At 54.4% G+C, this 14,011-nt stretch overlaps 1 long non-coding RNA gene across 1 annotated transcript; it reads left to right on the top strand.

Annotated features, from left to right (window-relative positions):
- The first annotated feature begins 418 nt into the window (after positions 1 to 418).
- LOC109262716 (uncharacterized) lies at positions 419 to 12,607 on the top strand. The gene is made up of 4 exons (XR_002077880.2): positions 419 to 590; positions 8,266 to 8,395; positions 10,621 to 10,907; positions 11,523 to 12,607. It is a non-coding gene; the product is annotated as an uncharacterized LOC109262716 (long non-coding RNA).
- Positions 12,608 to 14,011: the final 1,404 nt, after the last annotated feature.

Genomic DNA, 14,011 nt, shown 5'->3' with positions numbered 1-14,011 from the left:
TCCCTCCCCCCTCCCCTCTCCCTCCCCGCCTGCCTCCCTTCCTTAGAATACTGGGAACTCAGTCACGAACGATTGTGTTGTGCCGTTTGGGGGTTTGCAGTGGGAGGACTGAGGCCCAGCGGTGAACCTCTTACTTTCCTCCCTGAACAGCCCTGCTCTGCTGGTCCTCTGTGGGGACCATGGAGGGGTCGTGGGGCCGTGGAAGGGTCGTGGGGCCGTGGAGGCCACCACCCCTCTGCTGTCAGAATTCTGGAGGGAGAGTATGGCTTCTGTCCTCTTAGACTGAGCCAAGGGAAGAGGCCAGGGGGCCGTGTTCCAGCTGAAGCAAAGGCAAATGTGGACCCAGCAATCCTTGTCTTAGCGCTGCTGGGGGCCATATGGGCCATAGGTTGGGATGAGGGATCAGGGCCCCATCCCCTGCCCTCTGCATCCAGTAGGGGCGCAGTGTCAGAAGGAGCACACTTGCAGAGGAGCAGAGCCAGGGAGGAGACCAGAACCCGTGCCAGAGGAGTATGTGACTTGGAGTTCAGAAGACCCAGGGGGACCTGAGAACTGCCTTCAAGGAAGCAGAGGGATTTGTTTTCTCGACTGTAAGTCTCCACTGAGGGCTACTCTGCCAGGTGCTGGGAGTGTATGGCCCCAGTCCCTGTGGGGGTCCCAGAGTGGCAGAGGCGGTGGGCAGGAACATGTTATGTTTATAACTAATGCTGCTGCAGGGAGTGCTTTAGGGACGGGGCCACGTCGTCCTGATGGGAGTTGTAGGAGACAATCAATTGGCCTGATTCGGAGCTAGGGGGTTTGCTGGCTCCCTGAGGCAAGGATGCAAAGACTCCTCTGGAGTTGAGTTTGGCCCTTCGGTGTTTATTCAAGATGGCACCCGGGCTCCTGGGCACCCATTGTCCTTGACTCTGTTTCCTGAATTAGGGCCCCTGTGTGGCCTGGGCAGGGGACAAGTGGCCCACTGGGCTGACCTCCCAGAAGGCAGGGGTTGCATTTTCCCTTTCTTCTAATTGCCCGACTACCCAGAGCTAGAAGACCATGGTTGCCCATGGGTTGTGGGTTGAAGGTCCCGGGCAGTACAGCAGCATTCTGTCCCCCTTCCTTGAGAGATAGATAGCCGTCAGCTTCCTCTCCTCTCCCGTCCCCCTCTTCACGTGGGCTGAGTCCTAGACATCTTTAGGTGATTGAAGACTGCTTTGTAACACTGCCATGGGGTGGATTCAGACTTGTTGATGTGATACTTGAGCTTTCTTAGTCTGCCAGAGCTGAGTTCCATGTACCTGCACACACACACACACACACACTCCTTAACACGCATACATGCCGGTTCTCATTGTGAGGGCCCCACTCTTTATTCAAGCAGCGGTCTCGGGTGTCTGAATGGATGCTTGAAGACTCCCTCTTTGCAATTAACACGCTGCTGCAGTATTATTAGCCTCTGATAGGCAGGTCTGCCTTTGCCAGAGACTATAAATATGTGGGGCCAATGACTCAGCAAATCTGTTGCTATTTTTCTTGCAGATCCGTGTGGATCTGTCTGTGTACACCATGGCCCCCTCTCCCAGCAGCTCCCATGGCTTGTATCCATGGAAACGCAATCCTCCCAACTACAGTACTCTGGCTGACAAACACCGGGAGTCTCCCCAGCCCCCTACCCACTTTGGAGAGGGAACGTGGACCTGGAGAGCTCCCGGTGAGCAAGAGGGTGGCCCTGATGGAGGAGGTGCCACTTTCTCAGTTGCTTTGAAGGTCTAGGCAAGGCTGGCCTCTAACCGCCCCACCCCTGCAACTGGTCTGTGGTCACGGCTCTGTCACCTGTTCAAGGCAAGTGGCCTGGTGAGGGAGCCCTTCCTGAGGCCTGGGCCCTCATGGGAGGGAGATTGGCAGGGCAGTTCCTGGGAGCCGTGGGTGGTGTGGCAGGCCTGCTGCCCTCGGCAGTGGTGGGCGGGGGGGGGGGGGACACCAGCCACTGGGAGAGGGAGACTGGGAAGAAGGGGAAGGGGCAGTGGCTATGAGAGGGGGAAGCAGATCATATTTGGTATAAAACCTTGGGGCATGGGGTTCTGTCTCTTGACCTTGACTTGGTCAAGCAAAACCTGTGGGATGGATGAAAGAGCATGAGCTCTGGAAGTCCTTCCTCCTTCCTTTCCTTCCACAAATATTTACATTTTCTTACTCCGTGCCAGGCCCTGTGCTGGGCATGGGGGTGCAGAGATGAATCGAAACTAGAGCCTTGTCCTTGAGGATTACGGTCGGGGAGGAGCAGACGGACTCAACATCAGATCAGGGAGCTCAGGTGTTCTGCAGGTCAGGAGAGAGCAGCGGGCCACAGCAGAGTGGGCAGAGCCAGCTGCAGGGCCAGGAGAGGCTTCCTCGGGGAGCCGCAGTTCACGGAACATGCCAGGAGGATGAGGCAGGGTGCTTAGGAGGCAGAGTGGGCATCCCACGTAGATGGTAGGGTAGCCCCCGGGAGCTGGTTGGTGAGACACACACAGAGCTCTAACTCTGGCTCCTGTTTGTGGTGTTCCCTTGAAGAGGCAACCTAAGCTTTCTGTCCTGTGAAATGGGAAACCACAGTACCTGCCTCACAGGGCCCAATGAGAATTAACGCCAAGTATCTGGCCCCATCCATAGCAAATGTTTATCATACTAGCTCTGTGCCAGAACCGTCTGTGTGGCAGTTACTTTCTTCCTTTTGGGGCCTGTTTACTATGTCAAATGAGGAGGCTGGGCCAGATGACATCTAGAGGTCCAGAAGCCCTTGATTTTCCCTGTCCTCAGTTTCCCCATTTTCCAAATAGGGAGAAGAGAGTTCCAATAAGTTTCGGAAGTGAAGGAATGGATCGTGGAATTATTCAAAGAACATTAGCGCATATTTATTAAGCTCAGCTTGCTTTTCCTGCTTAGGGAAAACAGAGCCAGGCTGATGTCATAACTGCCACCGCCATAGGATACAGAGGAGCAGGAGACCTGGCCCTACCCCAAGAACATCCGCTATGGCTGGAGAAGTGGGGAGGCCTAGAGACCCTGGAATCTGAGGACCCTGGTCCTCTAAGGACCATTTGGCCCACCTCTGGCCTCCAGATCTTTGTTCTCAAAGCCCCAGGGAGGCTGGGGAGCATAAACAGTTGAAAACCCTCTTTGTTGGCTCCAGCAAAGTCACACTGACCCTAGGAGGTAACTACGGTTATTAGAGAGTTTAGGGACTGGTCACAGGTCACCCAGATACAGGTGGCAGAGATGGGGTATCAATCCAGGTCAGCATCATCCTACCACCCACGTTCTCTCCATGCCTCTGCACCCCACCCTCTGGAACTCTGGTAAACCTCCTCAAATCCTTCAGGAAATAGAGAAGCTAAAAATAGCACGTGGGATTGTGAAGTGAAGAAAGCAAGTTGCCAAACAATACATACAGGATGATTGCAGTCATGTAAAAAAACAACCTAGTACTGATATGTGTGTATGCATAGAAATGTATATGAGCCTAAATGATCCGGAAGTAGATCCTAAATGTATATGAGCCTAAATGATCCGGAAGTAGATCTGGAAGGGGATCTGTCCTGTTGTTTGAACAGGGCTCATCTCTGGGTAGAGGAGTGGTGTGAAGGGGGAGTGGAGGGGGCATGTTCCCTTACGATACGATGTGCTTCTGAATTGGTCGACTTTATCACGATGAGAATGTATTCATGTCTTACTTGTGCCATAAAAACGTCGTATCCACGAGGGCGACCCATCTCCCCATGTCCTGGGCAGTACATGTGAGGGCTGGGGCAGGCGGGACCTGGGGTGGGGGAAGGCCCTGGTTTGCGAGGGTGAGTCTACCATGGGCCCAGGTGGGCTGGTTCACGGGAACTTTTTAGACGGACGTGGCAGAGGTCTTCTGGGAGAATCAGTGTGCCTAATCTGTTTTTCAACAACCAAGAGAGCAGCTCATCTACCCATTTTCTAGGTAGGGACCCTTAAGTCCATTGACGGCTTAGCTCAAGGTCAGAGAGCCCTGTTGCTGTGGTCTGCTTGGTTAGTACGCCTGCCTAATTAGTAAGGGTCAGAGAATCACGAGCTTTATCTTCAGATGGGCCTGGCTTTGACTTTACGCAGTGTCATAGATTCTCTGAGCCTCAGCTTTCCTACCTGTAAAATGAGATGGATCCACCTGCCCTGAAGCATTTTTGTGAGGGTTGAATGAGGTCAAGTTTGACGGCAGCCCCGTTCACAGTCGCTCCCCAGTGATCTTCTCCTTTCTTTGTCTAAGGGATGCTGTTCTGGACTCAGCGTGGGGCAAGTAAGACATAGGCCATGGCTTCAGTCCTGGCCTTCGCTTCAGTCCTGGCTTAGAAACAATTATCATTCACTGAGCACGTGCTAGATAGGTGCCAGGGATCATGCCAAGGGCTATGCATACAACTCCCTTAACCCTAATTGTTAATCCTAATTCTCTTCCCTACCTCTGAGATAGGTGCTACCTGTTATTGTCCCCACTTGACAGATGCGGGAGTTGAGATGTCAAGGTTATGCCGAGCTTGTAAAAGGACTCAGAAAGAAATCCACCTTTTCCTATTACCAAGAAGGCTGTGTGATAAGGTATATCTATTTTTCTTAATGTTAGGTAGAGTTCACCAGCAAAATCATCTGGGCCTGGAGGTTTGTGAGAAGAGTTTTGATTACAAATTCAAGTTTTGGGGGAGTTTTGGGAGCATCCCTACTTTCTATTTCTTCTTGTGTCAGTTTTGATACCTTTGCAGATGTAAATGTAAGAAGATAGTAACAATTCCTGCCAGACAGGGTTATTTGACAATGACAGGGCTTACTTACTTGTGTGTTGTAACAGAGTATACCCACTCTAGGCTTGGGACACAGGTCTTGGGACACTGCATTTGGCATCCTGCTGTCCCCTGTCCTCCATCAAAACAGGAGGGCCAGGTTGGGCACCTCCCCATTGGGTGTGGGGCTTGAGCTTTTCTCAAATGCCAGAGAGAGTTGGGCCAGGGCAGAAAGGCCCCAAAAGGTTGGCACCTGAGACCAGAGGGGCTGCCCGAGGCCGAGACAGCCTGGAGGGCCAGTGGAGCACTGGGGACCTCTACGTCAATGGGCCCCACCTCTCTGGTTTTGAAATGCTGAGTGCCCAACTGGCACTTGGGTAATGCTTATTGAGGGAGGGAAAGGGAACAAGGGAATGAGGGCAGGGGAAGTGCAGAAGAAAGATTTATTGGTGCAGAAGAAGAAGCGGGGTAAGTCCCTACTGATGAGGGGACCCATCAGTGGGCCCTTAAGGGGCTTCCCTCTCCAGTAAGCCTTTAAGACTAGATGGGTGCAACCAGAGGCGATGTCTCCTGCCCTGCCCCCTCTAGGATCCCCAGCTTCCAAATCTGAGTGCTGGAGTGGGTGATTATAATCATCAGCTCTGTGAGGTACTCCCATGACCGGCCCTCCAGCTCCTGAGTCTAGGCAATTGGGGAGTCTGCCTCATACTCACCTTGACTCTCCTTCCTCACCAGATAGCAGGGCTGAATGGGAGTGAGGGCAGGATGGCCACAAAGAATCTACTTTTTCTATGTTGGCTCCAGGCTTGAATCCCCTCCCTGCTCTGTGAAGCTAGGCCCATGCTGGAAGAACCCACCCGAGTCCAGGCTTTGGGGATTGCTCCCGGGGATCCCTATGCAAGGGTGCCCTAAGTCCTGTGACAGCTTGACACAGCAGAGCTGTTCCATGTGGCATTGGGATCTTTCAGAGAGCTCCACATCCTTGGAACAAATGAATGAGCAAATTAACGATGGCTCGCTGAACGATGAACACCTACTGCTTGTGCCAGTACATTGAGATAAAAAGACACCTAGTCCGATGAGGGAGGCTAACACACCCATGCCACATTCTACCTTTGGGTGATAAATGCAGTGCTAAGAGGGGCCCAGGGTATTGTGGGGGCACAAAGGAGAAATGTCTAATCCACATTGCAGGGAGGATGGTGTCAGGGAAGGGGGCAGCAGTGATTTCTTGGAAGAGATGGTGAAGAATAAACGGGAGGCTCCAGGGAGGCTGGCGGAGCTGGGAGAGAGAGCAGGGAATAAGAGGTGTGTGGGCACCATACAGGGGGGTGAGTCCTGACCTTAGTCTGTTAGTGAAGTTACCGATGGTCAACACTCAGCCTTATTTCCAGGGCACTTCCTGCTCCCAGAGGGTCTTGGACTCACAGTGCATTGGAAGTTCAGTGACCCGACCTCCCTTGCAAGTACCAAGGTCAGGGGAAAGAGATCCTTTTTTTTTTTTTAATTTCTGGGGAGAGAGAGAGAGAGAGAGAGAGAAAGAGAGAGAGAAGGTACATGTGAGCAGGGGAGGGGGCAGAGGGAAAGAGGGAGAGAATCTTAAGCAGACTCCACATTCAGTGCAGAGCCCAATGTGGGACTCAATCTCATGACTGTGAGATCATGACCTGAGCTGAAATCAAGAGTCAGACGCTTAACTGACTGAGTCACCCAGGCACCCCAAGAGATCCTTTTCTACATAGGCTCAGCATTTCTAACGGGGGGAGGGTGGTATAACAATTAAGGATGCATATGGCTATAAGAGATAACCTAAAAAACACTGTCCTAAGACATAAAGGGGGCGGGAAGGTATTTGTTCCATACAGCAAGCAGTTCAGGAGTGGACAGTCCATGGCTGGTGTGGAAGCTCTGGGCCCCAGCCTCCCCTCTGCCAACTTTAGTGTGAAAGTCTTTGTCTTCATGTTCGTTGCCTCATAATAGCAGGATGGCTGCAGCAGCTCCAGACCTCTGTCTACATTCCAGGCAGAAAGGAGATGGAAAGGCTAAAAGGAATGCCAGTTCTGCACCCTTTAAAAAGAGCACCCGGAAGCCCCACCCAGCGCTTTACTTGCATCTCCTTAACCAGAAGTGGGTCACATGGCTATCTCTACACCAGTCACTGAAGGTGGCTGGGGAGAGAGGGGTTATGAAGGGGATTGGGTCAACAAGCCAGCAGTGTCAGCTCCCCTACCCAACCTCAGATGGAGGGCAGCTCCACTCTGGGTCCGGTGAGACACCTCCAGGGCTGGGCATCAGAAGGCCTGTGTGACCTTGGGCAAGTCAGTAAACCTCTCTGGGCCTTTAGTGACACCTTGTGGCAGCATCTGCTTGAAACCACGGTGCTTGGATGAAAAAAGAAAAAGAAAACAAACCTGTATTTCCCGCCCCGGTGTCCCTTCTGCCACCCCCGGGGCCTGTCTCACCTCAGAGCAGAAGGGCAGGCTTCCAGCACCTTTGATGCAGCCCTTCCCCGTCCCCTGTCCTTCCAGTCATGTGATTTAGCCACACCAAAGTGAGCCGGCTTCCCCAGGGAAGTGGTCACAGCTCAGTCCTCAGGACAGCTCAGTCCTCTAGTCCCGGGGCTCTGACCTGTGTGGTACTTACATCAGTTCTGGGAGCAGGATGTGAGAAAACCTCCCCATTTTCCAGAAAGAGAGTCCATAGCCGAGTCAGGTTACTGCCTGGGTTACCAGCCTCAGCCTCCCATGCTCTGCCCCTTCTCTGCTGGGTGTAGAGTCTCGCCTAGAAGTAGTCAGTTTCCTTGGTGTGCATGTGTGTGTGTGCACACGTGTGTGCGCGTGCATGCACGTGTGCGTGTATGCGCACGTTCAACCCAAACACCAGCTGTGAGGCAGGGCCCTGGTGTGTTTGGCTTTTGAGATCTGTGCCCATCCTGGGTGGTTGTCAGTGGTCAACGTTCTCGGCTTCCCTTCCTGCCCCACGAGACCGATGCCCTCTGCTCTGATCCCCACCATCCAAACCTGCCCCTCCCCAGAGGTGTGCTGGTTAGGAGGGATCTAATAAAACCGCTGCTGGAGGCAGCTGTTCCTGACTAATAAGGGTGCCCAGAGGGGACTGACAGGTTGAGAAGGGCCTTCCAGGCCCACAGCCAAGCGCTAATGGTGGAATTTAAAACCAGGTCTCCGTGGCCCAAAACATTTTCTCTTCCGGCCTGCCAGTCTGACCCACTGGCACAAGGAGGCAGTTTTGGGCAGGAGGGAAAAGCTGTCCTGAGCTGGCCACACTCCCACCCAAGTCACCTGAGGATTGTAGGAAGGGGGCCTGGGGCTGGGCAGCTGGTAGATCGGGCTTCCAGGACTTGGGTTTGGGGCTGTGCAATGTCTGGCCCAGCTCATATCATCAGGAAGATTAAGGGTAATTGAGTAACTGCTCTGGGCCAAGATGCTTACTACTTGGAAGTTGGAGGTTGGCCTGACACCCTCCTATTAAATGTGCTCATTTCCAGGCTTTGAGAGCCCCTCAGAAGGCAGGGAACCCGTCCAGGCCCTCCTTTGGCTGGAAGAAACCGGTGGCAACCTTGAGCAGATCTGTTCTGACACACACATTATGTCCTTTAACGCTCTCCAGCCCACGAGGTACGCATCGTCATTATCCCATTTCAGAGATGAGGAAACTGAGGCTCAAAGAGGTGTGGCTGATTCCTACCGTACCATGTCTCGTGTCAGGGTAGCTTGCTGCCTGGAGCCAGGTGGCACAGACAGTGGCATAGCCAAAGGTGTGGCACCAGCCTCTACATTATCCCCGGCCAGATCCCCTCAGGCCGAGCTCTAAGAACCATCTCCCCTGTTTGGAGGTCAGGGACCAGAACAATCTCCTGACATTGCTGTACCCTGCCCCCCTCCACCCCATGACACTGTTCCCATGGCCTATTCTTGGTACTTGCTGCTTCTCAACATTCAGTGGCTCCCCATCACCTCCAGGACCTGCTGTCACCCTCCCCTTTGCCCACCCTCCTCAGGACCAGGGACAACACGGCTCCACTTTTGGCCATCGGGATGCCCTGGACAGCTGGACTTCCCCCCCCTCAGTTTCCTGAGCACTAATGGGGGACCTTCAAACCGGCCTCCTGAATGTGTGTCATGGGGGTGGGGGCACAGCCCGGGCTGGGAGCCTACCCCCTCCCTGGGCTTTGGAGAGCACTCATTATTAGCCTTCCATGCGAGCTAGGCCTTGGGGGGAAGCCAGCCTTTAGCCTTGGGTGGGAGGAAGCCTTAATTACCTTCTCCAGAAGAGGGAGAGGATAATGAGGCACAGATGAAAATCCTGGCAAGGCCACTCCTGCCCAGGGCCCCCTCCCCACCCAGCCCCCAGCCTGCCCCCACCCCTACCTCAGCCTCTCTGGGCTCATATGAAGACCTTGTTCCCTGGTCTACAGTGGGGATTGGGCAGCCATGGCTATCACGGGATGCACAGACCACAGGGACTGCCCTGTGCCTGGACCCCCCTCCCCATTAGCACTTCTCGTTGGTGTCACCCCTAGTACTCCTACCCAATATGGAAGGAGTGGTCAGGATCTCCTAGACCACACTGGGATCCTGGGACCCCTTGGATGAGGAAGTGACAAAGTCAGATATGGGAGCTTCTGGTTTGTGTGTTGGAACCCTGATGGAAGGGAATCAAGTCATAGCTTTCACAGAGAAGAGTCAGTTGGGGGGTCACGGGCTGGCCTCCCATGGCTCCTGGCAGGGGCCTGCCACTTTCTTCTGTTCATTGGCCCTAGCCAGCCCTCATCATGTGCTCTTGGCTCTCAGCAGGCAGGGAGGAGGGGAAAGGGAGGAGGTAGGGAGGAGGCGTCAGGAGTGTCTGAGCAAGAACACAGAGGAGAGAGAGAAGCTGGGCAGACAGATAAAGAACATCCTTACCGGGCAGACCCAGTACCCAGGATTCTTTCTTGTGGATGGCACTCAACACTGTACCGTGAGCTGGGGACACACCTCTGCCCTTCCCCTGGAAATGTCCTCAAACTCAGCCCTGCGTATAGAGACCCTAACTATGGGCTCCGAGCCCCAGTGCTGCATACAAGGCTCAGAAGGCGTCTCTTAGCCTGATGCCAGCCGGTCCTCCCTGGCAGCAGGCACCTCCAGGGCAGGATCAGTGGAGAGGGGCCTGAGGGATCGCCTGGAATAGTGCCCACCCCTATTCTGACGCCTGACGTCCCCATGCCCACTTAGTGCTACTGCTTTTCAGAGAGGCAGCCTGGGGGGGGAGGGGCTGGGGGCGTGCCACTTGGGTCCCTTTGGCCGCTGACTAGTTTTGTGATCCTGGGCAAGTCACTTTACTCCTCTAAGCCTCAGTCGTCTCATCTGTGAAATGGGGATTGTAACAGTACAGGGTTGTCATGAGGTTTAAAATAAAATCGTGTAGGTAACCGGCTTAGCATAATGCCTTGCGTGGGGAAAATGGGCAAATGCTACCTCGTGTCTGCTATTAGTATGGTTGTGGTGGTGAATCCCCTTGGGCAGTGTTTCTCAACTTGTGGTAAACATAGAGACCTCAAACTCCTCCCTTTAACGGTACAGGATTAAAATGGCAAAGAAATAAAAGTTCGAGGCCAAAAACAAATCAAAGTGTTTATTATATGGAATATGTTTTTTTCAAGTGAAAGAACACCCCCCCCACACACACACACAAATGAGGTTCACTATGAGGGTGGGAGGTAAGAATAGTTTGGGCTGGATTTGTGGGGCCCTCGGGCCAACCAGAGAGAGACCTGGCAAAGGCCTGGGAAGGGAGGACAGCAGAGGACCCGGAGCCCAGGGCGGCTCCCTTCTGGAAGGTGCCTCTCTCCCCTTCCTCTCAGTGGCCTCTGGATCCCAGCCTGGCCTCCCAGCTCTGACAGCACTGACTTTGAGGCTACAGAGGGAGCTCTTTGGAATACAAATACCTCTGGACCCTCCTGATCCCAGCTGGTGCCCCATTCTCATGCTAATACAGAGAGTTTGCCAGTAGCTCCTAGAAGAATTTGCTGCTGTAGGAAATCCACCCCAAGCCTTCCTCCTGGCGACCGGGACAGTGTCTCTGGGGTCCTTTCCAGCCTGGCCTCCTGGTACCCAGCACTTGGTTCCGGCCCCACATCCAGCGGTCCTGGTAAGTTCCCTGGTGGGCTGGGTAGAGTCCACAGCTCCTGTCGTCCATTGAGCTGGCCGGTAGCCCCTTCCCAATCTCCCCATGCAAGTAACAATCCGCTTGACCATGACACTCGCCTCACCTCACCGTGCTTGTGCCAAAGGTGCTTCACGCACCTCAGTTCGCTCCTGTAACGCTCACCAAGCAGCCCGTGGGAACGAGGCTCACAGAGGAAGGCTCTTTGCCCCCGACTCTGCAGCTGTAGCTTCAGCATCCAAATCCGGGGTGCGCACCCCAGGACTCCAGCTCCTAGACCTTTTGGCTCCACACTAGGTTCACGGGCTGGTGGCATTAGAGACCCGGTGAGACGCAAGGTGGCACCGGGGAGGCCTGGTAACTAGGTGAGGGAGGTGGGATCTGACATAGGCCAAGATGGAGGCCCTGGGAGGTCGAGGCATAGGCAGGATCCAGGTGTCTGAAAGGGGCCCAGGGAGGGTGGCTCAGGTCCTGAAGGCCCAACCCAGGTCATGCTGGGGGGGGGGTGGGGGGGTGGGGGGAGGGGCAGGCAGAGCTGGGCAGGAGCTCTTAAAGGAGCTGACATGGATTTTAGTAAGGTGCTCTGCTAACAGCCTACAGGGTGTGCCGTGGGCAGGCCCCAGACCTGGACAACCTTCGCCTCCTTCTCAGCTTGGTGAACTCTTACTCATCCTTCAACACCCAATTCAGATAGCACCTCCCCTGCGAAGCCCCCCTGACTCCTCCAAGCTCACTTCCTCCTCTATGCTCCCACTTCCCATGCCTCTAAGGCATTGCCTAAGGGTAGGTCTACCTCCTTCCCTAGCCTGGGAAGTCTTTGCTGGAAGGGCCCATGCCTGACTCACCTGCATGCCTCCAGCTCCCAGCACAGGGCCAGGCCCTGAGAAATATTTATAGAATATAAATATTGGCGTGAATGTGCAGGATGGTTCCAACGGAGAAAGCCTGTGATCTCCACTCTTGTAGGATCTCTAACAAAATGAAGCCACTTAAACCTAAGCAGGCAGGCAACACCTAGAGCGATGGATGTCTCCCTGCTCGGCACAACCTTCTCTCTGCTCATTGCTCGTTTCAGCCAGAGCCGTGGTAGACGCTTCTGGGCAAGTTCGGGTTCGCCCTGTCTTGGAAGTGTCCCTCCTCAAGCACACCCCTTGTCCCATGCCAGGAGAGCCCTCTTGGCCCATGAACAAAGGTAAGCCAAAAGTGCAGGGGAACACCCCGTGACAATCCTCAGCCGATGGGGAATGGGAGCCTGTGGGTAATGGCTCCAGTCCCCGCTTTTCAGGTGGACGGTTCTGGAGAGGATCCGTGGGCTCCTCAGAGGTCAAGGCGGGATGGAGCCGTACTCTCCACCAGAGAGACCTTGAGGGTATTCTGTATGCTGGCTGGTCCCCTCTCCCTGCTTGCTGTCCTACACCATCAAACTTTCTGCTCTCGAGTCCTGGTCTCAGGTTCTGTTTTGGAGAAAACGTTTATCAAGACAATGAGCTACGCAGAAGAAATTTCTTGACTGAAGTCTCCTTCTCTCACCGGCTCTGACCCTGATTCCTGGGATTTCTTGTCCGACAAAACCCTATCTTAACTTCCAAGGGGTCTCTGGGGTGTGTGCGAGGCTCCGTGGAGGAGAGTTATTCAGGGAATTATTTCCTGAAATTAAACTCCACGGTCCCTGAGGGAAGGAGTGAATGGGGCCCAGTGATGCCGGGGTGGGGTGGGAAGTTGTTGGGGGTTTGATGGGAAAGCCATTGTGCTTTAATTGTATTGTGCACATTAAACCAACAACTACAAGAGCAAAGGCGCGCGGTGGGAGGAGGCAGAGTGGAGAAACGGCTGGAATGAGCTGGCAGGCAAGAGGGGGTGGGTCTGAGGATTCAAGGGGGATAAAGGATTGGGGTTTAGGGATCCCTTGGCCAGGCAAGGACACCCCACCCCACCTCTTACCAATTGGAGTGTAGAGAAGCTAGTAGGCAGAGGGTAAGGACTGGAAGTCTGCTGAATTGACCTTCTCCTAAGGCCAGGCTTTGTCCCAGGTGCTTTGTTGGATCCCACTCACTTCTAAGCTGCTTTATATGCATCACCAGATGTAACTCACACAGCAAGCCTGTGAGGTGAGCACTTTTGCTGTTCTAATTTCCCATGAGAGAATGGCACAGAGAGGCAAGTAACTTGCCCAAGGTCACACAGAGCTTTAACAACCCCATCCACACCAGGTGGGAGATGAGCCTGATCTCGATAGTGGGAGGGGAATTGGGGCCAGACCCATGGTGAGGGACAGAGAAGCTGTTTTGGAGAAGCCCTGGGTCCTCGATGCCTGTGGGTGGGGGCTAGAGAGCTCTGAGAGGATCCAAGGCATCAGGAAGGCTTCCTGGGAGGTATGGAGGGAACTTGATGACTACTTTCCCTCTCTGGACCCAAGATACCTCATCTGGAAAACAGGCTGTGGTATCCCTGCTCCACTCCCTCCTTCTAGAGGTCCCTGGGAGGGAGTTCCATGCTGCAGGGTGGGGGGGGGCATCTGAGGGTGTGCTGGAGGGTGATTAAGTAAGATTCTCTCTGGGAAGGCTCAGGCTAGCAGGAAGCCAGAGAGGAAAAGGTGACTCTCTGTGGGAGCCCAGGAGGGTACCTCACTCTGCTAGACCTGCCCAGTGTTCCTGGGGAGGAGCTCTTGGGACCCTTCTCTTCCCTGTCAAGTGGGCTAGGTTCCCAGTAGGCAGGGCTGGTGAATTAGTTGGACAGACATGGCCCTCCCCACCATGCCATCACAGAAGCTTCAGACTCTGGGCAGCTCTGCCCCAGCTTGGCCACCCTACCTGCTGGACACCTGCGTGGTGCACCTGCCGGGGCCTGTCTTCCAAAATCCAGAGCGTGACCACTGGAAGAGCCCCTTCTGGATCCCAAGCCTCCAACCAGACTCCCAATGTTCCCTTGTCGGTCCAAATGTCCCAAATGCTTACCGAGGAGACCGTGATCTGAGGATAGCTCCCAGGAGCCCAGCAGCAACGACCTGCTGAACACGTGGTGGCACTGGCCATTGTTTTGAATGTGGACTTCCATCCCTAGTGTGTGACCAGGTCTGGGGGGAGGGGCGG

The sequence above is a fragment of the Panthera pardus genome, unplaced genomic scaffold (assembly GCF_024362965.1).
Source record: "Panthera pardus isolate Hobbes unplaced genomic scaffold, ASM2436296v1 HiC_scaffold_24, whole genome shotgun sequence".
Taxonomy (NCBI): domain Eukaryota; kingdom Metazoa; phylum Chordata; class Mammalia; order Carnivora; family Felidae; genus Panthera; species Panthera pardus.
Note: the sequence above shows the minus strand (reverse complement) of the source record. Positions and strands in the feature narration are given on the sequence as shown.